The sequence below is a fragment of the Cervus elaphus genome, chromosome 30 (genome assembly GCF_910594005.1).
Source record: "Cervus elaphus chromosome 30, mCerEla1.1, whole genome shotgun sequence".
Lineage (NCBI taxonomy): Eukaryota > Metazoa > Chordata > Mammalia > Artiodactyla > Cervidae > Cervus > Cervus elaphus.
The window spans coordinates 14736150-14761936 of NC_057844.1; the positions used below are offsets into that span (position 1 = coordinate 14736150).

The 25787-nt window shown below is 42.9% G+C and overlaps 1 protein-coding gene across 1 annotated transcript in view; it reads right to left on the reverse strand.

The window, feature by feature from the left end:
* The window catches only part of ENOX1 (ecto-NOX disulfide-thiol exchanger 1), a 477511-nt gene extending 452117 nt beyond the window's left edge, over positions 1-25394 (reverse strand). The window contains exon 1 of the mRNA XM_043891694.1: positions 24528-25394. The gene's annotated coding sequence lies outside the window, so the exon portion shown is untranslated. The remainder of the gene's footprint in view (positions 1-24527) is intronic.
* Between the last annotated feature and the right edge of the window lie 393 nt (positions 25395-25787).

Sequence of the window (25787 nt, forward strand, 5' to 3'; positions counted from 1 at the left end):
GACTCTTTGCGACCCCATGGACTGTAGCCCACCAGGCTCCTCTGTCCGTGGGATTTCCCAGGCAAGAATATTAGAGTGGGTTGCCATTTCCTTCTCCAAGGGATTTTCCTGACCCAGGGATGGAACCCCAAGTCTCACATCTCCTGCATTGGCAGAGGGGTTCTGTACCACCAGCGCCACCTAGGGCCTATAGGGCTTGGCAAATATTTATTGAATGAATTAATATTCTGTTGTATCTCCTATACTCAAAGCACATTGAAAGAGAGCCAAAACTCCAACTCTCCATTTCAGAACTCGTATAAGTACACCCTATGGTTCAGATAGCCTGGCCCTTTCCCTGGCCTACTTCATCTGCTCACAAAGGTGTCTCTCCTCCGCCGGCATAGTTTGTGACCAGCAGGTTCAAGGCCTGCCACGAACCTCAGTCTCTGGAAATATCTCCAACCGAAAAAGGGCAAACAGTAAATTTGCCAAAAAAGAAGCATGACATGGCTGTTTTTCACTTTTACTGTAACTTGTTAAAAACAAAAAAATTAAACTATAGGCAATATGGGGTGCTATGTATAAAACTGGAGGAAAAGGTCTGGGCTCCTTTAAAATACATTATTTAGAATGTGAAACCACTTTCTTCTGAAAGCTTTATTCCTGCTTCTCTTTAAAACACATATTATTTATTTACTATTTGGCTGTGTTGGGTCTGAGCTGTGCTACGCGGGATTTTGACAGGTGTGAGGCGATACCTCGTTGTGGTTTTGATTTGCATCCCCTGATGTTTGCTGACGTTCAGCACTTTCTCATGTGTTCGGTCACTGCAGGTCTAGTTGTGGTTATGTGAGCTCAGTTGCTCTGACGCACATGGGATCTTAGTTCCCCGACCAGGACCTGAACCCGTGTTCAGGCATATTCTTAACCACTGGTCCGCCAGATAAGTCCCAGAATGTGAAACCTCTTTTTTTTTTCTAAAAACTCAAGAAGTAGTTTAACAGAAGCTCTGAATGCAGCACCCAGCCGACAGGGGCCTGCAGAGTTAGCATTCCTCCACTCACTCTAAAGACAGTCCTGTGGGAAGTGGCGTGTTTCCACCAGAGAGCGAGCACTGGTGACCCCCTGCAAAGTGTTAATGGCATCCTAACTAGATTTAAGTGAAAACAGCTGAGTGTTAGTGAGCCTGCTGAAATGCGTGGAGGCGGTCAGAGTGCTGTGGGGACGCTGGGAGGGGCTCTGACAGAGCTCACAGACTCACAGCACTGGGTGAATTGGGCCAAGAGTACTTAGCTTGTAACGTAGTGTGCAGAGAGGCTCATTTTTCATAAATCACGCTTTCTAATTTTCCTTATGTAGGAGTTGCCAATATATCCCAAAATAACTCATTTATAACTGTATAACTTATCAGTAAAAAGTTCCTTCTAATTTTCCTTATTTTCAACCATTATCAGTGGGCAGTAAGTTAATTCCTTGGCAGCAATGTTACCAAAAGGCTGGTCTGGCCACAGAGGAACCCTGGGCTGGTATGCGTCTAGAGCTCTCAATCCCCCCAGTGCAATGACACGTCATTTCACATGCGTGCTTGCTAGGTTGCCTTAGTTGGACACGACTGAAGTGACTGAGCACAATCCTAAAAAAAAAAAAAAAAAAGAAAAAAAATCAGCAAGAAAAAAAACCTAGTTCTGAGTCATGGACCAAAGCTGACTGTTACAGCATAAACCACTTGAAGTGTTAGCTGTGATAAGCCATAAAAACTCCTAATAGAACTACTACTAATAGGCATAACAAAATTCTGAATCCCAGGTTTTATATCAGGTATAATCTTACAGATTCTTATGCACGCATGAGTGCTAAGTCACTTCAGTCATTTTCAACTCTTTGCAACCTATGAACTGTAGTCCACCAGGCTCTGCCCGTGGGATTCTCCAGGCAAGAATTCTGGAGCGGGTTGCCATGACCTTCTCCAGGGGATCTTCCCTGGCCTAAGGATCAAACCTGCGTCTCTTACATCCCCAGCATTGGCAGGCAGGTTCTTTACCACTAGCGCCACCTGGGAAGCCCTATTTCACATGACTTACCAATAATTCTGTAGGGTGGATACGACAATCCTCATGCTATAATTATGAAAACCAACGCCCAAGGAGGTTACAGCTTACCAGTTAGGGCAAATACGGACACTCAAATCCCAGACCACAGACCCAAGAACCTACTGCTCTTTCTACCACATGATGCAGATTCTACTGGAAGGAAATTTAGCCTCTTCGGGGATGTGCTGGGCCTGGGTATCTGTGAGGACACCCGAGCCAAGCCTCAGGTAGAGACATCTTATGGATGCTCTATAGTCCTGATCCCAGAGTTTTGCTTTTTTTTTAAAATTTTTGGCTATACTGGGTCTTTGTCGCCGTACGTGGGCTTTCTCCACTTGCAGTGAATGGGGGGTATTTTCCAGTTGCAGTGCTTGTGCGTTTCTCATTGTGGCTTTTTGCAGAGCATGGGCTCTAAAGCGCACGGGCTTAGTTGACCCATGGCATGTGGGATTTCCCCGGATTCTTAACCACTGGAAGTCCTAGATCCCTGGTTCTTATCTGCCTAAATCCCATCTTGTGCAGTTAAGGGTACTGCACTAAGCTTATGGCTGTTATTTATTTGCTAAGTTGGGTCTGATGCTTTTGTGACCCCTATGGGCTGCAGCCCGCCAGGGATCCACTGTCCATGGCATTTCCCAGGCAAGAATACTGGAGTGGGTTGCCGTTTCCTCCTCCAGGGGATCTTCTGGACCCAGGGATCGAACCCACGTCTCCTGCATTGGCAGGCAGGTCCTTTACTACTGAGCCACCAGGGAAGCCAAAGGCTTACAGCTCGTGACACCCAAGTCCCTGAGCTGGAGGGGATCTCTCCCTGGTGCCTAGGGTGCAGAATGGCAGGGGATAACTCCTTTGTGTGACACCAACTGTACAATATCTTCCTCTGTTAAATGTTCTCGGGGAGAAAGTTTGAGAAACACATCCTCCGCATTACTAAAGACATTTCAGTAACTGCATCTTTAATACATGAAAACATCCTCTTATTTTGAGGGCTAAGAACGAGTAGGAGTATGAGAAGGGTGAGGTATTATTTCGGGTTGAAACTCTCGATAATAAAAAGACTGACTTTTACACAACATATCTTTTCCCCCAAACTTAAATTATTTCTATTCTGTTCAGTGTCACAAATATTTTTATCTCCTATGCAAAGAACATTGTGCTGGGTGTCAAAAGATACGAAGATGAATAAGAGATGATTTCTTCCCTCGAGGAATCATTGATCTAATGAAAAGATGGGAATCTTTCTAGAATAGTATTTACATGTGCCTACCTTCTTAAGAATAATATTGTACATCCTTTCCTTGGTGACTTAGGGCATCATTATAAATATCCACTGTTGTCCTGGCAACAAGAGTAGGCACAGCTGTAGTTAGAAATGAGCATACTCTGGCGCTAAGGGCTACTGATCATGGGGGTTAACGAAGAGCTTATCGTCTGCCTTCTGGAACTGGCTGGCTGGCAAGACAGATACAAGTATCCTTCTGCTCTCTGGTCTTTCCCATTCTTCTCATGCCGCATATGAGCCAAAGACATGCTGCATGACAAATGTGCTTTGAACATGGACACAACTGTCTTAGGTCTTCACTGAGGCTCTCCAGGGCTAAAGTCTTCTGCCGAGCACCCTGTTGAGTCCCCAGAGTTGCCCTGAAGGTCACTTTCTTATCGCTGAGACCTTCTCTGATGTCAGTGTCAGCCACCCGCCTCCCTGCAGTCACTTGAATGTCCACAACGCTGGCACCCCCCCTTCAAATCTCTGCCAAGTACCCTGCGACGCTTTGCTCTGTTGTCCTCCAGTGACACTGTGCCTGATGAGATGCCTAGCAGAGAGTAATCGGAGAGCAGGCGCTGGAGAAAGGCCTGTCTATGATGCGACCCTCGCGCCGGTCTCCGCATCTGTCACACCATCGGGTGGACTCATAGACACTGCTCCTCTCTGTGGTCAGCAACCCACACATCACAACACGTCACTTTTTATTTGTGTTCATCTGGGAACAAAGTTTGGGCTTCCCCAGCAGCCCTCATGGTAAAGAACCCGCCTGCCAATGCAGGAGACAGAAGAGACTCGGGTTCAATCCCTGGGTGGGGAAGGTCCCCTGGAGGAGGGCATGGCAACCCACCTCAGTATTCTTGCCTGGAGAATCCCGTGGACAGAGGAGCCTGGTGGGCTACAGCCCACAGGGTCGCACAGAGTCAGACACCCCTGAAGCGACTCAGCACGCACATGAACAAAGTTTTCTTTTCTCCTTCACCCCTGCACAGGACACTCACTATGCTTGCTACAACTCAATCGTAACGGTACAGTCTGATAGCTTAAAAGCTCCTTAGTATTTCCATAAATTTTCTCTACTTGGTGGTTCTCTTTAATAAAATAGTCACTTTGGCTTTATTTATACTTTTACAAACAGTTTGAATTTCAGTTATAACATAATTCTGAGTCTGAGTCATGTTATCGTGGATGCGCAATTCACGTTTTCTAGAAGCGTCACCGAGGCTGCTCCCTCTCACCTAATGATGACAAACCTATAGATGAGATGAAAGTCTAAGGCTCGCAGCTAAAAGGCAAAGCAACTATGAAGCATGGCACATGCAGCATCTGATTATTTCTCTCCATGTAACCCTACACCTGCAATTCAAAAAAAAATGGTCTTGTCTTTTTTTGTAACATAAAAACAATGTCATGGAATCCTAATTTTATTTTAATCTCCTTGCAGGCTCTCATTAAAGCTAGCACATATTATAATTGCATTGAAAAGTGATAACCATTACATTATTGTGGCATAAGAATTTACATTAAGGTGCATCAGGGCAAATATTAAAATAACTATTATGAATATAAGAACATGCCTCCACTATCCTCTTAGGGGTTTCATTTAGGTAAGAATTATTCCTATCTCCTCCTTATTCATCCAGATGAGAGCCAGATAAATGACAGTCTTGGATCTAAACTTATCTTTACTAATAGGGTTGTTTTCTCAGAGAATAACTTGCTTATGATTTCCCCAGTTTTGAAAATTTGCACCTCTCATGAATATATGAAAATTCCGAGTGTTTCACATCAACCTACTTGAAATTTACATGGCAGGGTTCCAAGCTGGGAGTTACAAAGGGCCATCCCTCCCATGCAACAACCATCCACCCTGGTCATCAAGACAGTGTCCAAACATCCAAGGGCTCTTGGCATTTACGTAATGTTCTTGTGGTATTTTTCAGGTGGTAAATGAATTCTAGTGTGGTATCCGTTCCAGCTGATATTTCTAAAGTATTTACTCAACATTTATTAGCTGGAATTGGGGAAAACTTCCTTTATTAAGAAAAGTGTGCATCTCTTCACGGTTAGTTAGCAGGCCGAGCTGATGCACTGGATGAATGTATCACTTTCTCTTGCGTCAATCTCTTTTCTTCACAATTTTTTTTGTCTCATTACTGGCTAAAATTAGCTCTTCACACTCATGAGGGCAGCAGTAACCTACATATATTGAGTTACAACATGGGTTGCAAAGATCTTTGGTTTATGTTCATGTTGTCAAAATATTTTCCACTTTTCCCTGGTCCTTTTTTTTCAGCTCAATCTTCCTTTCTGATATGTCAAAACCAAGCAAACTCTTGGAAAGCACACAGACAACAAAATAAATGTACAGCATGGTGACAATAGTTAATACTGTAATATATATTTGAAAGCTGCTAAGAAAATAAATCTGAAAAGTTTTCACCACAAGAAAGAAAAATTGTAACTGTGTGTGATGATGGATGTTAACTAGACTCACTGTGATTGATCATTTTGCAATATATACATATATCAAATCATTATGTTGTGCACCTAAAACTGATATAATGTTAAATGTCAATTTTATCTCAATAAAAGAACATATATTTAAAAAATAAATAAATCACTTATTTCCAATAAACAGGCCTATATAAAATACTACTCGGTGTAAGAATTTCAAGTGACTGAACCTACAAATTCAGGTGATTACAATAGTGTTGAGGCCTGCTGTAACACAGCACAAAATATTCAATAGAGTTCAGCAATGCCAACAATTATTATAGTTATGAAAATATTCAATAGAGACAGTTCAGCAACACCAACCATTCTTACTGTTATCTTGCCCCCACACTCCTGTAAGGAGGCTGGAATAAATTTTGTCTTGTCAATTGCCTAAGAGTTACATGTTTAAACCTGGGTTAATATGTGACGCTTTTCCCATTAACTAATGTTCCTCTATTAGCACTGGTGCCTGAAGACACTGCCTTTCCTTAATTCAAATCTGTTTACCCAGACACATACTCATATCCCTGGATCCATCTATCAGACATCAAGAATGACGCTGATACTTGGAAGACTAATTCTCAGTCTAAACGTTTAAATGTTATATGCTAAATTACATCCCAGGATCTGAAGCGAGGAACTTGCAAACCTGACTCAGTCACACATCTGGTGAGGCCCTGTCCAGATGTCGGAATGCATCAGTCATTTCAGATTAACTTACAATGAGAGAAATCAAGGCACGACCCATGCAGTCTCAGAGGTCTACTTAGGGGATGATGAAGATCTATGACGCCCCCTGAAGTATGGCTGACTCTCCAGTCTTATTAAGAATATACGTTTCTGACATTTTAAATATCTTAAGTCAGGGATTTGAGCCACTTGGGAAAAACAGTGTTGCAGCATGTAATTTAGTTATTTCAACAGAGCCAGTTCAATCTTAAATCACCGTTTCTAATGCATTCTAGCAATGCTTCTTTAGTAAAGCCACTCTGCACAACAGTTACAGCAATCATCCAATGTGATGTAACAACAAATTACATGTAGGGTCTGCAAAACAAGTCAACCTCCCGGCAGTTGGGAGCTTTGCCCAGGAGCCTGGGCTTGCCCCTGAGATGGCACCTTGCTTTTCTTCATCAGTTTCAGCAATGCCACACTGCTTCGCAGCCTCCTAATGAACAGGCCTCACAAACACAGACCCCCTAAGCACTCTCCAAGACACTGATATTACCTTCAGGGTAGACACTTTCTTTCCCTTTCAGCAAACTCTACATTTTTTCCCAGTCAATCACTATCAACAGACATCTTCATATATGAATATTAATACTGTATTATTAAATAATCCTTGGTAATTTGTTTGGTGGAGAGAGATGAACGGGGGTCATCCTGGGGGCTCAGTGGTAAAGAATCTGCCTGCCAAAGCAGGAGATCCAGGTTCGATCCCTGGGTGGGGAAGATCCCCTAGAGAAGGAAATGGCAACCCACTCCATATTCTTGCCTGGGAAATCCCACGGACAGAGGAGCCCGGCCAGCTACGGTCCATGAGATTGCAGAGTCAGACACGACTGAGCACACACACACACGATCGTAAGCAAGCACGCCAAAAGAAAATCATGTCAACTATGAAAAGCTGACCTCTGTGAAGCAGTCTGAGAGAAGAGATTAATGCCCTAGGCAGGCTCATTTTTAGTAAGAGGAGGGTATTACATCAAGGAAGGACAGACAGAATATGTTTCCCAGTGACCAGCCCATTCAATGGCAGCAGAACATGGTGGACATGAGAAAACACAGCCACATCCTGTATGGGTGACATTCATAGTCTTGTGAGTCACTCGTCAAGAGCAGCGTATCTGAAGGTTGAGAAAGATCTGGAAGGGAACTGGATTATCACCGACAAACAGTTCTAAATGGATAGAAGCAACATCTTTACTGCCATCCCAGCTGTCATCAATTACCAAGGGCAGAATTTTTTTTTTTTTTTGCTAAAGACAAAGGAATAGAATTATAGGTTCTTTCCCAAAGAGTAAAAAGAGAGCAGACTTTCTGACTTTTGGAAAGCTTTGACCCAAGAATTCCTGTAAGGTGACTTGAAAATTAATGCTTTTTTCCCCAAGGGAACTTGTATTAACAATTAATCTAATAACCAGTTAATTATCATAAATTCTCCTTAGTATTTTTCTCACCAAGACTTTTATGACTCTCCAAATAAATCAGTAGCATTATGATCTGTGCCTTCCACTATAGCCCAGGACTTTGTTCCATAAATGCAATACAATAAATTTCATTTCCCATCATCTATCACTCTCTTTGCAAAGAAATATTAAGCCTTACACTTCACAATAAATATCTTTGGGTGATTAAAACTGCACTTAAGAAACATTTCTGAGTGATAATAAAAGTTTACCCTAGTTGCCTTCTTAGTTTTTTAAGAAATTGCCAAACCATTTTCCAAGTTGGCTATATAATTACACATTCCTATCAACAATCGATCAGTGATCTAGTTTCTCTGCTTCCTTGCCAGCATTTGATCCTGTTGCCAGTTTTAATTTAGCTATTGTGATAGATGTATAATGATTTGGCACTGTGATTTTAATACACATTTCCATGATGGCTAAGGATACCAACATGTTTTCACATGCTTACTAGCCACTATATATACCCTTCGATGAAATTCTTCCTGTCTTTTCCCTATTTTCTAATTAGATTGCTTTTCAGTGTTAACTTTTGAGAGTTCTTTATGCATTCTAGGGTACTAGTTATTTCACAGATTAATGGTTTGCAAATATTTTCTCCCAGTCTGTAGTGTACATTTTTATCCTCCCAAGAGAGTCTTTGGCAGAGCAACACAACTTCATATTAACAAATTCTGATTATGTTTTCTTTTGTGGATCATGCTTTTGGCATCAAGTTAAAAACTCTTTGTCTATGCCCACACACCAAAGATTTCATCCTATTTTTTCCTAACAGTTTTGTACATAAGTCCATGATCTATTTTGAGTTAATTTTTGTTAAAATAAGGTTCATTTTTCACTTATAAATGTCATATTGCTCCAGCACTGTTTGTTAAAAAAGGTATCCTGAGATATTCCCGGTTCTTGGTATGAAGTGTGATTTTCAATTAAACTCTGATCATTTTTGTATTACGCGCGAGACACTGGATCTTACTTAAGCCTATCTTAACGAGGCTTTCCCTGACAGGGATGACACTACCTCATTATCGCCAAGTGAAAGTAAAAGTCCAGGTTCCCTAATGGGCCTCCACTGACACAGAAGTGCAGAATTTTGTTACAGGAGTATCCATTTTCACTTGTTGAGCCCCTGTACTTTATTATCTCACACCTTTGTTTTCCAGACATTTTTGACTCATAGTCCTTAAGTGCTACTTCAACAGTGGTGGGAACAGAGTATTCCAAGCAGCAATAAAATATCCTTTAAAACAGGAATACAATTAAAACATCCTCCCTCAGTTAAACCTTACTGCCATTAACACATGGTCCCCAAAACAGGCTTTGTTTATTTTAATTCAAAAGCTGAAGTTCCTTCTTTTCTTTACAGAGAAACACATACACAGAAAAGGATTAACTCCTTGTGGACCTCAGCGTATTACATAAAAGAGTGTGTGTGTATACACACTTCTGATAGTATTTGCTCACTGGAATACTTTGGGGAAAAAGAAACATATACAAATATAACTCAACATAGTACCATCTAGCTATAAACTCTTCATACATTTTCTTCAGAATGGTCCACTCTAGTTTCTTCCATGCATTTTTTTTCCTTCTTTTTATAAAATGGGCTGATACTATAAACATCATTTGGAACCCTGCTTTATTCACTTAACATTAAATAATGTGTTTTCCCATTTGGTTAAATGGCCTTTAAAGACATGAGTCTTTAATGGCTATAGTAATATTCTACCTTATGAAGGTGCCATAATTTATTTTAACGTTCTCCTATTTGAGGCTATGTTTCTACACTTTTGCTGTTTTTAATGATATTGCAATGCATGCCCTTTACCATAAATCTTTGATCTATTTTTTTCTTAGGGCAGACTGCTAGAATTTGGATTACCAGATTGCAGTTAGTAGTAACACCAGGCTCCCTTCTAGAGCAGGAAGTACTGCAGTGGGTCAGGACTTGGGTCCCTCTTGGCCATGGCCCTGAAAGGAGTTTGCAGATTCTGCACCTTCCAGCAACACAAGGCTGGGGTTCTCTTCAGAGTACCCTTTCAGGGTACACCATGTGGCCAGGCAAGCCTGAGGCTCCTCCCACTTGCGCCAAGATCTACCGGCTTCCCGTGCTCCTTAAAGGAGCCGCTGGGAACCAGGGAAACTGAGTCACGCGTGAGCTTCCTCTAGTTGGCATCCTACCTCTTTTCACCTCTGCAACTGTGAGGGCCAATGGGAGGGCATGAGTCAGCAGAATGGTGCTTTTTGCAGGAAGCCTTACTTGTTAATTTATTTCAGGACAAATAAAAGAGTTACAGTATCAGTCCATTTAAAACACAATCGGTGACTTTCCTGGTGGTCCAGTGGTTAAGAATTTGCCTGCCAAAGCAGGGAACACAGGTTTAATCCCCAACTCAGGAAGATGTCACATGTCACCTGGGGGTCGGGTGGCGGGGGGGGAGAGGGCAACTGAGCCCACTGACCCCATGTGCCCCAACTACCTAGGTCTGCTTTAGAGACTGTGTTCTGCAACAAGAGAAGCCACACCTACTAGAGAGTAGCCCCTGTCACGACTAGAGAAAGCTCACACACAGCAACAAATCCAGTGCAGTCAAAAATAAACAAATAAAATTATAAAACAAAACAAAACAAAAAACAGAAAAATAAAGCCAGGAATACAATATCTATATGTATCTTTCTATTTATCTATTGCCAAAATTTAGGCCACTAGTTTCATTTACACTAGGTGATTGCATTTTATCTCTGATTATACAATGCTCTTAATAAAGCACTTTCAAGCTATTTTCTGTTAATAGAATATATAAGTTATTTAATTGTAAATCTGTACAATACCCCCTTATACCCTTTAAAACAAGAATATTTTCCATTGCTGTCATGACAAACAGGAGTATCTTTACACAAAAGAACTCATCTGTCAACTTACTTTAAAACACCCAATTTTCATCAGCTGTTTGCTCTTCCTAGGAGCAGCCTTAGCAGGTGATAATTTACATTTTATTTATTCATGTTCTTTGCTCTTTTTTCTATTGAGGTGTTAGGGTTTCTTTTTCTTATGAATTTAGGAAATTCCTTTAAGTATTGATGATGTTAACTCTAGGTCTGCCATATTCATTGCAAAATTTTCCCCCAGTTTTCAGAGCCATTTGATTCTGAACATGATACATTTTAATCATTCAGACATGTTTAACTTTAGGACATTAAAATATGTCTTTTACTTCAGCATTTTTTCCTTTTGCATAGTTAGGACATTTTCCCAAGTCCCAAATCACATTTACTTACTAAGTAAGTACTTACTAAGTACTTACAAATCACATACATACTAAGCTATGTTTTCTTCTAGTTTTATTTTGATTTTAATATCATTTTTGAGAAATCATTTGATTCTTCATTAATTTTGATATCATTTTATCATATAATAAATTATTTCACCTACTGAATCTTTTAAAGCCCTTGCAATTGTACCACTGTGTTATCTGATGATTCCCATACTGTTTACTGGGGGGTATATTGAATTTTTTGGAAAGCAAATATTCTTTCCTCCACTACATTTTCCTTTTCCTCAAAAATTTAACTAGCTCACCCATTCATTAATCCAAATGAATTTCATAGTCAATAGTTAGTTTCAATATAAAAATTCTCTTAGATTTTAAACGTAAGATTTAAATTTATGATTATTAAAGATGCTTACACCGGTAAAGATGCAAAAAGGCGTTTAATCTCACTACTAATCATAGCACATGTTATTTGCCATCTAAAGGTAGGTAGAAATTTTAAAGCTTGATAATGTTTGGGGTAGTATAAGTATTAGGGAAATTAGCACTTTCAAAGACCACTGATGACAGAGGAAATTGGTAGTTATTTTAGAGGAAGTTTTTCATATCTGTGAAAATATAAAATGTGTGTAACCATTTTATCCAACAATCCTCCTTCTAGGACTCTGTCCCACAAACATTTTTACACATGTGCATAAAGAGACAAGGCAGGTCACTCACGCACAGCACCATCGTTTGCAATTAGCCCATATTAGATTCCACATAAAAAACCACCTTAGGGAAATGCTAAAATATAGAATCCATACAGTAGGATATTTTACAGCTATTAAACAGAATGAAACAGATCTATATGCAGTAATCTATATGGAACAAAACCTCTAACATACATACAGTTTGGTTCAGTTCAGACGCTCAGTCGTGTCTGACTCTTTGCGACCCCATGAATCGCAGCACGCCAGGACTCCCTGTCCATCACCAACTCACAGAGTTTACTCAAACTCACGCCCATCAAGTCGGTGATGCCATCCAGTCATCTCATCCTCTGTCATCCCCTTCTCCTCCTGCCCCCAATCCCTCCCAGCATCAGGGCCTTTTCCAATGAGTCAACTCTTCGCATGAGGTGGCCAAAGTATTGGAGTTTCAGCTTCAGCATCAGTCCTTCCAATGAACACCCAGGACTGATCTCCTTCAGGATGGACTCGGATCTCCTTGCAGTCCAAGGGACTCTCAAGAGTCTTCTCCAACACCATAGCTCAAAACCATCAATTTTTCGGTGCTCAGCTTTCTTTCTTCACAGTCCAACTCTCACATCCATACATGACCACTGGAAAAACCATAGCCTTGACTAGATGAACCTTTGTTGGCAAAGTAATGTCTCTGCTTTTTAATATGCTATCTAGGTTGGTCATAACTTTCCTTCCAAGGAGTAAGTGACTTTTAATTTCATGGCTGCAATCACCATCTGCAGTGATTTTGGAGCCCCCAAAAATAAAGTCTGACACTGTTTCCACTGTCTCCCCATCTATTTCCCACAAAGTGATGGAACCAGATGCCATGATCTTAGTTTTCTGAATGTTGAGCTTTAAGCCAACTTTTTCACTCTTCTCTTTCACCTTCATCAAGAGGCTTTTTAGTTCCTCTTCACTTTCTGCCATAAGGGTGGTGTCATCTCCATATCTGAGGTTATTGATATTCCTCCCAGCAATCTTGATTCCAGCTTGTGCTTCTTCCAGCCCAGCGTTTCTCATGATGTACTCTGCATAGAAGTTAAATAAGCAGGGTGACAATATACAGCCTTCATGTACTCCTTTTCCTATTTGGAACCAGTCTGTTGTTCCCTGTCCAGTTCTAACTGTTGCTTCCTGACCTGCATACAGGTTTCTCAAGAGGCAGGTCAGGTGGTCTGGTATTCCCATCTCTTTCAGAATTTTCCACAGTTTATTGTGATCCACACAGTCGAAGGCTTTGGCGTAGTCAATGAAGGAGAAATAGATGTTTTTCTGGAACTGTCTTGCTTTTTCAATGATCCAGCGGATGTTGGCAATTTGATCTCTGGTTCCTCTGCCTTTTCTAAAACCAGCTTGAACATCTGGAAGTTCACAGTTCACGTATTGCTGAAGCCCTTAATTGCAGTTTTGCTTTCTGAGATTTCAGTTACCTATGGTTGATACAGTCTAAAAATACTAAATGGAAAATTTCAGAAATAAATGAATCCTAAGATTTAAGCTGCACATCATTCTAAGTAGTGAGATGAAATCTTATGCCATCCTCACCTGTCCCACATGGGATGAGAACCATCCTTTTGACCAGCATATCCCACCTGTCAGTCACTCAGCGGCTGTCTCAGTTATCAGATCAACTGTCTCAATATCTCAGTGCTTGTATCCAAGTCACCTTTTTTTTTTTTAAAGTTAATAATGACTCTGAAGCACAAGAGTAGTGATTCTGGCAATTTGGATGTGTCAAAGCCAAGGAGGAAAGTGCTTCCTTTAACTGAAAAGGTGAAAGTTCTTAATGAGGGGAAAAAAAAGTCATACACTGAGGTTGCTAAGATCCACAGTAAGAACAAATCTTCTATCGTGAAACTGTGAAGATGGAAGAAGAAATCCATGCTAGCTTTGTGGCTACACCTCAGCAGCAAAAGTTACAGTCATAAGGCATGATCAAGTGTTTATCTACAATGGAAAATGCATTAAACATGTACAATAAGATATTTTGAGAAACAAAAACTACAATGAAGTACCACCTCACACTGGACAGAATGGCCATCATTAGAAAGTCTACAAATAGCAAATGCTGGAGATGGTGTGGATAGAAGGGAACCCTCCTACACTGTTGGTGGGAATGCCAGTGGGTGCAGCCACGGGGGAAAACAGTATGGAGATTCCTCAGAAAACAAAAAACAGAATGAGTGCATGACCCAGTAATTCCACTCCTGTGCATTTGGGCAGACAAAACTATCATCAAAAGGATATATGCCCCCCAGCATTCACTGCAGCACTATTCACAGTAGCCAAAACATGTCCATTGGCAGATGAATGGATAAAGAACATGTGGTACATATATACCATGGAACACTACTCAGCCATAAAAAGAATAATGCCATCTGCAGCAACATGCATGCAACTAGAGGTTATCATATTAAGTACGTCAGGAAGAAGAAACAACATATGATATCACTTATATATGGCATCTAAAGCTATGATTCCATGAACATACCTGTGAAACAGGATTCACAGACACAGAAAACAGACTGGTGGTCCTACTGTATAGCACAGAGAACTATAGTCAACATCCTATAATAAACCACATTGGAAAAAAATATTTAAGAAAAGATGGTTTGAGAGACAGACACATATATTCATACAACTTTTATTACAGTATATTGTCATAATTGTTCTATTTTGTTGTTATTATATTTAATCTCTTACTGGGCCTAATCCATTAAGTAAACTTTATGATAGACATGTTATGTATAGGAAAAAAACAGTATATACATATATAGAGTTCAGTACTATCCAAGGTTTCAGGCATCTAGTGGGGGCCTTGGGATATCTCCCCCATAGATAAGGGGGACTACCATATATTATTGAATAAAAAATAAGTTTCAGAACACTATGACCAACACAATGTTACTTACACTTAAAACATCTGTCTTCACGTGTTGAGAGGTAGTTGTGCTGGGCTGTGCTAAGCCATTTCAGTTGTGTCTGAGTCTTTGTGACACTATGGACCATAGCCCACCAGGCTCCTCTGTCCACAGGATTCCCCAGGCAAGCATACTGGAGTGGGTTGCCATGTCCTCCTCCAGGGGAATCTTCCCCACCCAGGGACTGAACCCAAGTCTCATGTCTTCTGCATTGGTCAGTGAGTTCTTTACCACCAGGGCCACCTAGGAAGCCCCTGAGGGGTAGCAGGTGTAAAAATAGAAGGGCAGACACTAAAAGGGTAATTTTAATTACTTCTGGGGAGTAAGTGAAATTAAGGGAGTAAAAAGGAAGACTAACAGTTAATCTAAGTATTTTGTACATTACTTATCTGCTATAATGTTGTGTTCATATACAACTTCCATGTTTTAAATTTAAAAATTTAAAAGCAACACCTAGTCACTACGTATATTATCTTGTCCTGGACCACCATTTTGGGTTTCTACGTGTTTACTCTCTAACTGGGAGAAAGTTATTCATACTTGGAGTTGGCCAACAAATAACGAGCGAATCCCTGCTGGCCATGCTGCTTGGGTACTAGTTTCTGAACCTCCTTCTGGGTTCTATCCTGTGGTCCAAGTTAGCCTGGAAACTTCTGGGGTTTAGTCAGCATCCATTTTGGACTACCCTAAATGACTGGGGTGAGATTTCTTTTTTTCTCATTGCATATGTCTTTACCCTCCCCACCCCGCCACCCCAAGTCCCAGCAAACAGAGAAAAGCTACAATCCATGCGACCAATGAGCTCCGTCTGCCTTCACATAAAGCAGTCTGACAGTGTGTTATGTCGGGGAGGGGGCCTTACCACCGAGTGGATTTTATTCCTGCATCATCCACTAAACAAGGAGAGCAAACTTCTGGGAACTGTAGTCTACAAGGACATATAAAAACTTGGTACAAAGGAGAAACTCTGCTACAGTATTTTTTTTTTTTTTTTTGGCAGTGCTGCACAGCTTGCAGAATCTCAGTTCTCCAACCAGGGGTTGAACTCGGGCCCCAGAGGTGAAAGCATCAAGTTCTAACCTCTGGACCACCAGAGAACCCCCATCTGCTACAGTATTTGAACATGTCAAAATAAGCACATGGCCCAGAGGAGAGCGCTGCTCGGGCTTTCTTCTGGTACAGAAATCCAGCGCCGGCCAACAACTTCCAGTCTCAATTCAGCTCTGCCAGCCTAGCCATCAGTAGAAATTCCTCCAGGAGTCCTGCAAAGAGGCTGCCGGTCGTATTTTCCACTGGTACACTATGTCTTTATCCTTTGCTGGGTCACCAGGGGTACTTAAGTGGAAAGCTGGGAGAGGCTGCGCCAGGGCTCATCAGCCAGATGATACTGGAAACGTGGTCTTCTGCCAATAAAAGTCAAGCCCCAAACACAACACCACACCATCAATGGACAAAAGGGGCCATAGACACAAAAGGTGTACGTGCACAAAGACAACCGTTAAGACCTTTTCTGTATCGCGGTGGTGTACCCACTACTTACTAATCAATCATGGCGCTCTCCAGGGCACTAACTCTCCCGGGGGCCGAGTACCCATTGTTGGTGTATATGTGCAGAGAACAGAAAACGTTTCTATGACAGCTGCTCTGAAAGATCAGGACCAAAGGGAGGGAAAGGAATGAACAGCAGCGTAACAATACAGAGAGACTGAAATCTGAGTGGAAATACAGATAGACGGTGAGGTATAAAACGGGGATTAATACCTGTGAAGTGATGAGAGAGGACAGAGTCCCAGACGGGGCACCAGAGAAAAACCCTGCAAATTGTCAGTGGGAAATGGAAACTCTGCTGGAAAAGACCTTCAGTCTAATTTTTTTCAGACTTAAAACTGGGATTTTGTGCCACCAGGAAACAGTGGGTAAGCAGGAAACGAAAGGCAATTTATCACAGTGATCATATCCACTGATATGCATTTCTTTGTTTGAACAAATGCCCACTCTTAAAAACCAAGTTGCAATCGAATTAACAGCTTGGCTTCCAGTGATGTTCCCTGTAATAATAAAAAGAAAAATTCCAAAAATATAAAAAAGAGAGACTATTCAATAATTTTTGTTCTTTCGACAGAGATAAACATGTTAAGAAGGGTATCTGCCATTCTTTAGCTTAAATGTGGAAACATATGTTCAACCTATTACCTCCTGTAATTTCCACATGTAAGAGGGGAGAATATATTTAAAGTTATCCAGCATCAGTAAAACATGATGTATATCAGTATTCTGTTGGACCTCATCAGCTACTCTAGGGCAATTAGGCAGCAAAGGAGGGGCCAGGACCTACACTAGACTTGCAGTTGGAGCTAGTTGTGTGTGTGTAGAGTGGACAAAGCATAATGCTGTGACCTCCATTCAGGGTAAAAGAAAACTAGGGAGTCCCAGGATCCAGGGCCGCATGCAGTCCTTGAAGACCGTCCTGCATGGTCAGCAGACTGTCAACGGGGAAGCAGCAAGGCCCTGTGTCCCTGGCTGGACTTCCCAGCACAGCCACTGATGCAGACAGTGGAGTGAGTTGGGCCCCAATCCTACAAATGACGGAATAAGAAGAGAGTTCTGACCTGGACCACATTCACGTCAACTGAGTTCGAGAAATCGGGGCACAGAAGGTTTGCTGTTTACCAAGAGGCATCAAGAAGCTACTGTGGTTCAGCTGCTCAGCCTTATCCGACTCTTTGCAGCCCCATGGACACCAGGCTTCACCAAGGGTTAACATCAGATGGACTGACGATGCGTCAGGGGGACTCGGAACCACGCCCAGGGCCACGCAAGTGACGGTGACACTGCCAACACTACAAAAGGATCTCCTATTTATAGTAAGAGTAGCATCACATCACATCCCATTTCAAATGATGGAATCTTCCTTTGCATTTGAAGTCTGCGGTTAACGGCTTTCACGGAATCATGGGATGCTGACTCTGGAAGAGCAGGTGGACCGTCGGCTCAGGCTGCCCAAGCTCCAGTGTAACCTGCTGCTCGGCCTTGAGAATCATCACCTAAGATTCGGGGGGCCTGGTTTTCTCATCCCAGCAGTCTCTATGAACACCTCTGGAGACTCTTGAAAGCTCATGAACTGTTGTGATGAGGCTCTTACTACCAAGTAGAATCTTAGCAAAAATGGTCCTATATTGTGGCCTTTTCCTACTAATTCAACACACCTAAAGAGGATAACCAGGACTTTCTTGATGGTGCAGTGGTGAAGAATCTGCCTTGCAATGCTGACAACGTGTGCTCAATCCCTGATCGGGGAACTAGGATCCCACATGCCGGGGGGCAACTAAGCCCACGCGCCACAACTAGAGTGCCCGTGTCACAACTAGAGTGTGTGCACCAGAACGAAGGGTCCCGCATGATGCAAGGAAGAGCCTGTGTGCAACTAAGACCCGACAGTCAAATAGATATTCTTTTAAACCCATTATAAAAAAAATAAACAAAGGGAATATCACACTCCAAAATGGGACAATCTGAACAGTCTAGCTTCCTTCACTCAAATCCTTGGAAAAGCAGACATGCTAACAAGCCCACCAACACTGTGTAAGACTGATAATGAAATAAATCACTTCATCGAGGGTGAGCACAGTCTCCCTCACCCCTCTGTGCCCAGCGCTGTCTTTCCAAGGACAAGGGCTGGTGTGTTGGGACTGCCTTTGTCCTTCAGAAGCTGGGGGTCTGCGGGTCCTGGCTGCTCTCTGTGGACAGGGGAGCTGAGTGATGTCAGGTTTCATTAGGAGGCAGGAAGGAGAAGAGCTGCTCATGGCCACACATAGGAAGTGGGGTGGGGGCTGGGTATTAGGGCCACACGTGTCCCCAGCCCAATCCAATCAGGAAGATGCCCCCAGCAAGACCCCGGGCTCCTAGTATAGGGTGCCCTTGGAAGCAGCCTGTGGCAGGAGGCACCCCATGTCTTGGCATGAACCCACGCACCCTTGCTCTACTCATCTCTAGCTCAAGCACACCTTTCAAACTGCTGATCGCACAATACTCTGCCTAACCTGTTGGTTCTTTCTATACAAGCAGAACTGAAGACTAAGTAGTTAACAGATGACTTGATCTCTTCCCTAGCTTCCCCTTCAGTAATCTCATGAACAAATTGTGAACAAGGTTAGCATCTTGGAAAAGATCACAAGTCAGCAAGCCTGCATGCAGTAAGCGGTAGAAATGACACGGACACCCCCCCCCCCCCCATCTCAATGATTAAATGAAATGATTTCCCTTTTCCCTTTAAAAACTTTCATAGCTAAGCAGAATCTCTGGAACCGGTTTTTGCGGGACAGTGAGGCCACCATCTGCCGAGACTGCTGGCATTCTGATTAAGGCAAGTTTCCTTTCTGCCAGCATCTGCCCCTCTCTCGAGTACCAATTTCTGAGTGGTGAGTGACTGATTTCAGTAACCCCCCCAGTTGCCCACAGAAGACCACTGTCAGATGCGTCCTATTCCACGCGTAAGTGCGGACCTGGCATCCAGAGCCCCTCCCAGGCCCACAGTGGCCTGACAGCTATTAGGACATGGGGGCCTCCCAGGTCTCACTCAGCCAGCACTTCACTGTGGTCTTGGCACCAGAGGAGGAAGACTGAAAACAAAAGCGCTGGAGGAGAGAGGAAAGAAAAACACTTTTCTATGACTCTAACTTCATGGAGAATAGCGTAAGCTTTCTGGGGGGGGGGGGGCAGGGCGCTGCATGGAAATCCCAGGGGACTCAGCTCACAGAGCCTCCTCTGTCATAGAACTCCAGTCTGGGCACCATCCCCATGTGAGGATTAAAAGTATTCAGAACCAACTTTCCAAGAGCTCCACAGATTGCACACACGCATTTGTTTTTATTAATCTGCTAAATCTTTACAAAATTTCTTGTTATTTGGTTAGAAATGAACAAAGCGGGGTTAAACACTTACATGTTTTTCAACCACGGAAGCACAACTGAAAGGGAACAATCTACCACAGGTAATACAGAAAGTTAAGGAGGATGCTGGGAAAAATCGGTCCCAAAAGGAGAAAAAAGATCACCAGCACAAGTCTATATAGGCAAAGCAGCGCAGAAGCGCGCAGGCTGTGACAGACCGCGCAGAAGCACGGCCGTGAGGAGCTTCCCCTCATCCGAGGCCAGGGGTGGCGGCCGAGAGGAGCTTCCCCACCTCCAAGGAGCGGCTGCTGCTCAGGTGCAGGAGGCCTAGAGGAGCTACTCCACGTTCAAGGTCAGGAGAGACGGCCGTGAGAAAATACCCCTCCCTCCAAGGTAAGGAGCAGCGGCTGCGTTTGCTGGAGCAGCCGTGAAGAGATACCCCACGTCCAAGAAAGACAGTAGATGTTGCGAGAGGGCATCAAAGAGCAGACAGACTGAAACCATAATCACAGAAAACTAGCCAATCTGATCACATGGACCATAACCTTGTCTAACTCAATGAAACTAAGCCATGCCGTGTGGAGCCACCCAAGACGGACGGGTCATGGTGGAGAGGTCTGACAGAATGTGGTCCACTGGAGAAGGGAATGGCAAACCACCTCAGTATTCTTGCCCTGAGAACCCCATGAACAGTATGACAAGGCAAAATGATAGGACACTGAAAGAGGAACTCCCCAGGTCGGTAGGTGCCAAATATGCTACGGGAGATCAGTGGAGAAATAACTCCAGAAAGAATGAAGGGATGGAGCCAAAGCAAAAACAATACCCAGTTGTGGATGTGACTGGTGATAGAAGCAAGGTCTAATGCTGTAAAAAGCAATATTGCATAGGAACCTGGAATGTCAGGTTCATGAATCAAGGCAAATTAGAAGTGGTCAAACAGGAGATGGCAAGAGTGAATGTTGACATTCTAGGAATCAGCGAACTAAAATGGACTGGAATGGATGAATTAAACTCAGATGACCATTATATCTACTACTGTGGGCAGGAATCCCTTAGAAGAAACGGAGTAGCCATCATGGTCAACAAGAGAGTCCAAAATGCAGTGCTTGGATGCAATCTCAAAAATGACAGAATGATCTCTGTTCGTTTCCAAGGCAAACCATTCAATATCATGGTAATCCAAGCCTATGCCCCAACCAGTAATGCTGAAGAAGCAGTTGTTGAATGGTTCTATGAAGACCTACAGACCTTTTAGAACTAACACCCAAAAAAGATGTCCTTCTCATTATAGGGGACTGGAATGCAAAAGTAGGAAGTCAAGAAACACCAGGAGTAACAGGCAAATTTGGCCTTGGAGTACGGAATGAAGCAGGTCAAAGGCTAACAGAGTTTTGCCAAGAGAATGCACTGGTCATAGCAAACACCCTCTTCCAACAAAACAAGAGAAGACTCTACACATAGACATCACCAGATGGTCAACACCGAAATCAGATTGATTATATTCTTTGCAGCCAGATGCTTCTCCAGATGGAGAAGCTCTATACAGTCAGCAAAAACAAGACTGGGAGCTGACTGTGGCTCAGATCATGAACTCCTTATTGCCAAATTCAGACTTAAATTGAAGAAAGTGGGGAAAACCACTAGACCATTCAGGTATGACCTAAGTCAAATCCCTTATGACTATACAGTGGAAGTGAGAAATAGATTTAAGGAACTAGATCTGATAGATAAAGTGCCTGATGAACTATGGATGGAAGTTTGTGACTTTGTACAGGAAACAGGGATCAAGACCAACCCCATGGAAAAGAAATGCAAAAAGGCAAAATGGTTGTTTGAGGAGGCCTTACAAATAGCTGTGAAAAGAAGAGAAGCGAAAAGCAAAGGAGAAAGGGAAAGATATTCCCATTTGAATGCAGAGTTCTAAAGAACAGCCAGCAGAGATAAGAAAGCCTTCCTCAGTGATCAATGCAAAGAAATAGAGGAAAACAACAGAATAGGAAAGACTAGAGATCTCGTCAAGAAAATTAGAGATACCAAGGGAACATTTCATGCAAAGATGAGTTCGATAAAGGACAGAAATGGTATGGACCTAACTAAAGCAGAAGATATTAAGAAGAGGTGGCAAGAATACACAGAAGAACTGTACAAAAAAGATCTTCATGACCCAGGTAATCACGATGGTGTGGTCACTCACCTAGAGCCAGAAATCCTGGAATGTGAAGTCAAGTGGGCCTTAGAAAGCATCACTATGAACAAAGCTAATGGAGGTGATGGAAATGCAGTTGAGCTATTTCAAATCCTGAAAGATGATGCTGTGAAAAGCGCTGCACTCAATATGCCAGAAAATTTGGAAAACTCAGCAGTAGCCACAGGACTGGAAAAGGTCAGTTTTCATTCCAATCCCAAAGAAAGGCAATGCCAAAGAATGCTCAAACTACCACAAAATTGCACTCATCTCACATGCTAGTAAAGTAATGCTCAAAATTCCCCAAGCCAGGCTTCAGCAATATGTGAACCGTGAACTTCCAGATGTTCAAGCTGGTTTTAGAAAAGGCAGAGGAACCAGAGATCAAATTGCCAACATCTGCTTGATCATCAAATAAAGCAAGAGAGTTCCAGAAAAATATCTATTTCTGCTTTATTGACTATGCAAAAGCCTTTGACTGTGTAGATCACAATAAACTGTGGAAAATTCTGAAAGAGATGGGAATACCAGACCACCTGACCTGCCTCTTGAGAAACCTATATGCAGGTCAGGAAACAACAGTTAGAACTGGACATGGAACAACAGACTGGTTCCAAATAGGAAAAGGAGTACATCAAGGCCGTATATTGTCACCCTGCTTATTTAAGTTATATGCAGAGTACATCATGAGAAATGCTGGGCTGGAAGAAGCACAAGCTGGAATCAAGATTGCTGGGAGGAATATCAATAACCTCAGATATGGAGATGACACCACCCTTATGGCAGAAAGTGAAGAGGAACTAAAAAGCCTCTTGATGAAAGTGAAAGAGGAGAGTAAAAAAGTTGGCTTAAAGCTCAACATTCAGAAAACTAAGATCATGGCATCTGGTCCCATCACTTCGTGGGAAATAGATGGGGAGACAGTGGAAACAGTGTCAGATTTTATTTTTTTGGGCTCCAAAATCACTGCAGATGGTGACTGCAGCCATGAAATTAAAAGTCACTTACTCCTTGGAAGGAAAGTTATGACCAACCTAGATAGCATATTAAAAAGCAGAGACATTACTTTGCCAACAAAGGTTCATCTAGTCAAGGCTATGGTTTTTCCAGTGGTCATATATGGATGTGAGAGTTGGAACTCTGAAGAAAGCTGAGCACCAAAAAATTGATGCTTTAGAACTGTGGTGTTAGAGAAGACTTTTGAGAGTCCCTTGGACTGCAAGGTGATCCAACCAGTCCATCCTAAAGGAGACCAGTCCTGGGTGTTCATTGAAAGGGCTGACACTGAAGCTGAAACTCCAATACTTTGGCCACCTGATGTGAAGAGTTGACTCATTGGAAAAGACCCTGATGCTGGGAGGGATTGGGGGCAGGAGGAGAAGGGGATGACAGAGGATGAGATGGCTGGATGGCATCACCGACTCGATGGACATGAGTTTGAGTAATCTCCGGGAGTTGGTGATGGACAGGGAGTCCTGGCCTGCTGCAGTCTATGGCGTTGCAAAGAGTCGGACACAGCTGAGTGACTGAACTGATGGTTTTTCCAGTAGTCACATCCAGTATAGATGTGAGAGTTGGGCCATAAAGAAGGCTGAGCACCAAAGAATTGATGCTTTCAAACTGTGGTGATAGAGAAGACTCTTGAAGATACCCTTGGACAGCAAGGAGATCAAACCAGTCAATCCTAAAGGAAATCTACCCTGAATATTCATTGGAAGGATTGATACTGAAGCTTCAATCCTTTGGTCACCTGCTATGATGAGGTGACACACAGGAAAATACCCTGATGCTGGGAAAGATTGAAGGCAAAAGGAGAAGGGGGTGGCAGATGATGAGATGGTTAGATAGCATCACTGACTCAATGGACATGAATTTGAGCAAACTCCAGTAGATACTGGAGGACAGAGGAGCCCGGCACGCTGCAGTCCATGAAGTACAGAGAGTCAGACATGACTTAGGGACTGAATAACAAGAAGAAGACAGGCCCTTACCCCACTGAAGCCTCACAGCCTATGGAGGGCCAGCAGAGGCCAGGCCTACCCATACCCCTCCCTATTCACAGACAGACACTCACGAAGCAGATGAATTCAGAGCATGCACAGGTTAGGCTCGTCTGATCTCAGAGGGTAGCTGCCACATTCAAATTCAAATCCGTTAAGAATGGCACTCATAGGGACTTACCTGGTGGTCCAGTGGTCGAGGGTCCCCCTGCCAGTGCCGGGGACATCTGTTTGATTCCTAGTCCAGGAGGATCCCATATGCCTCAGAGCGGCTGAGCCAGCGGACCACAACTACTAAAGCCCAAGCACCCGAGAGCCAATACTCTTGACCACGATGAGTACCCACCGCTCGCCGAAACTAGAGAGCAACAAGCAGAAACAAAACCCCAGCACAGCCAGAAACAGACAGATAACAAAATAAAAATGATTAAAGAAACGAACAAAAAGCACGGCATTCATAAACACTGAGCGTCTCTGCTTTATCCACAGAAATTTCCAGAACACTCACCTCCTGTCTCTCTCCACTTGTAAGAACAGCCTTTCCCAACACGTCCAATATAACTGTAAAGGGGCGGGACGCTATGGGGTCTTCGGGGACAAAACCTCCTTCCCTCTCTGAAGTTCCCAGACAAGCTTATCTGATGCACATTTCCTGAGTTGTTTTACCGATGCTAAAATCTCCATCAAAGAGAAAACTAAAGTGATGGTTGTGAGCATACAGCCCCCAGATGGCCTGATACCACTCTGTTATTTCACCATTGACCAATCAGAGAACTGTGCTTGAGCTGATCACATAACCCTGCCACGTGACTCCGTTTCCTCACTCTTGTCTTTAAAAAGTCTTTGCTGAAACCCATCCACGGAGTTCAGGAGTATTTTGAGCATTAGCTTCCTGGACTCCTTGTCTGCTGCCTGACAATAAACATTGCACTTTCCTTTCACCACAAGCCGGAGGCAGCAGATAGGCGAGTGGACCCCAAGTTTGGTTTAGAAGCATAATCAGTTACTCACCATTTCCTCAACCAGTTAAGTCTGCGAATGGCAGGCATGTTTCACCTTTGTCCTACCCAGGATTTCACAAGGTTGAGAACAGGAGTTTAGTCTGAAACTCTTCATTACAAAACTCGCCTCATCTGGCAAAGGGGAAAATCCCAATCATCACATTCTTTGCTGAGTGTCACTAGAGGAAGCCAAAGAAAGACCAAGGACCAGGAGAAAGAGTCAAAGAACAACTCTAGCTCCCGAAAGCACAGGCCACTCTGTCCAACTCCCAAAATCAGAGCCTGCTGTATTCAGTTCAGCCCTAATAACCACATATGGACAAGATTTTTATCACAACAGTCTCATTCTGCCAAACAGGACTACATTGGCTTGCGTTTCCTGATGGCCAAGAAATAATGGTACATCTTGTAAACAGAGGCAGGTTACTTCAGGGAAGTGTGGTGGGGGCAGCGGGCAGGGGGATAGGATTAATTTCAAATCTATCACATAGTTTCAAGTTATTTCCCATGAGATTTCATACCAGAGCCCAGCACTGGAAGCAATAATTTTCATAATTTATTGGAAATTGCCTCTCAGCCAAAGTGGTGCATTGTGTCCTCACAGTGAGACTTCACCCACGGAAACAGAATTAACTCACCCTACCGTCATAACTGTCCTGAGTCTTTTTCAGAAAACTGCAATATTTGACCCTCTAATTCTGAGAAAGTTTCTTTAAATGCACTGCACTTTAGCAAAGACTGTAATTTAAGGAACTGATTTCTAACCT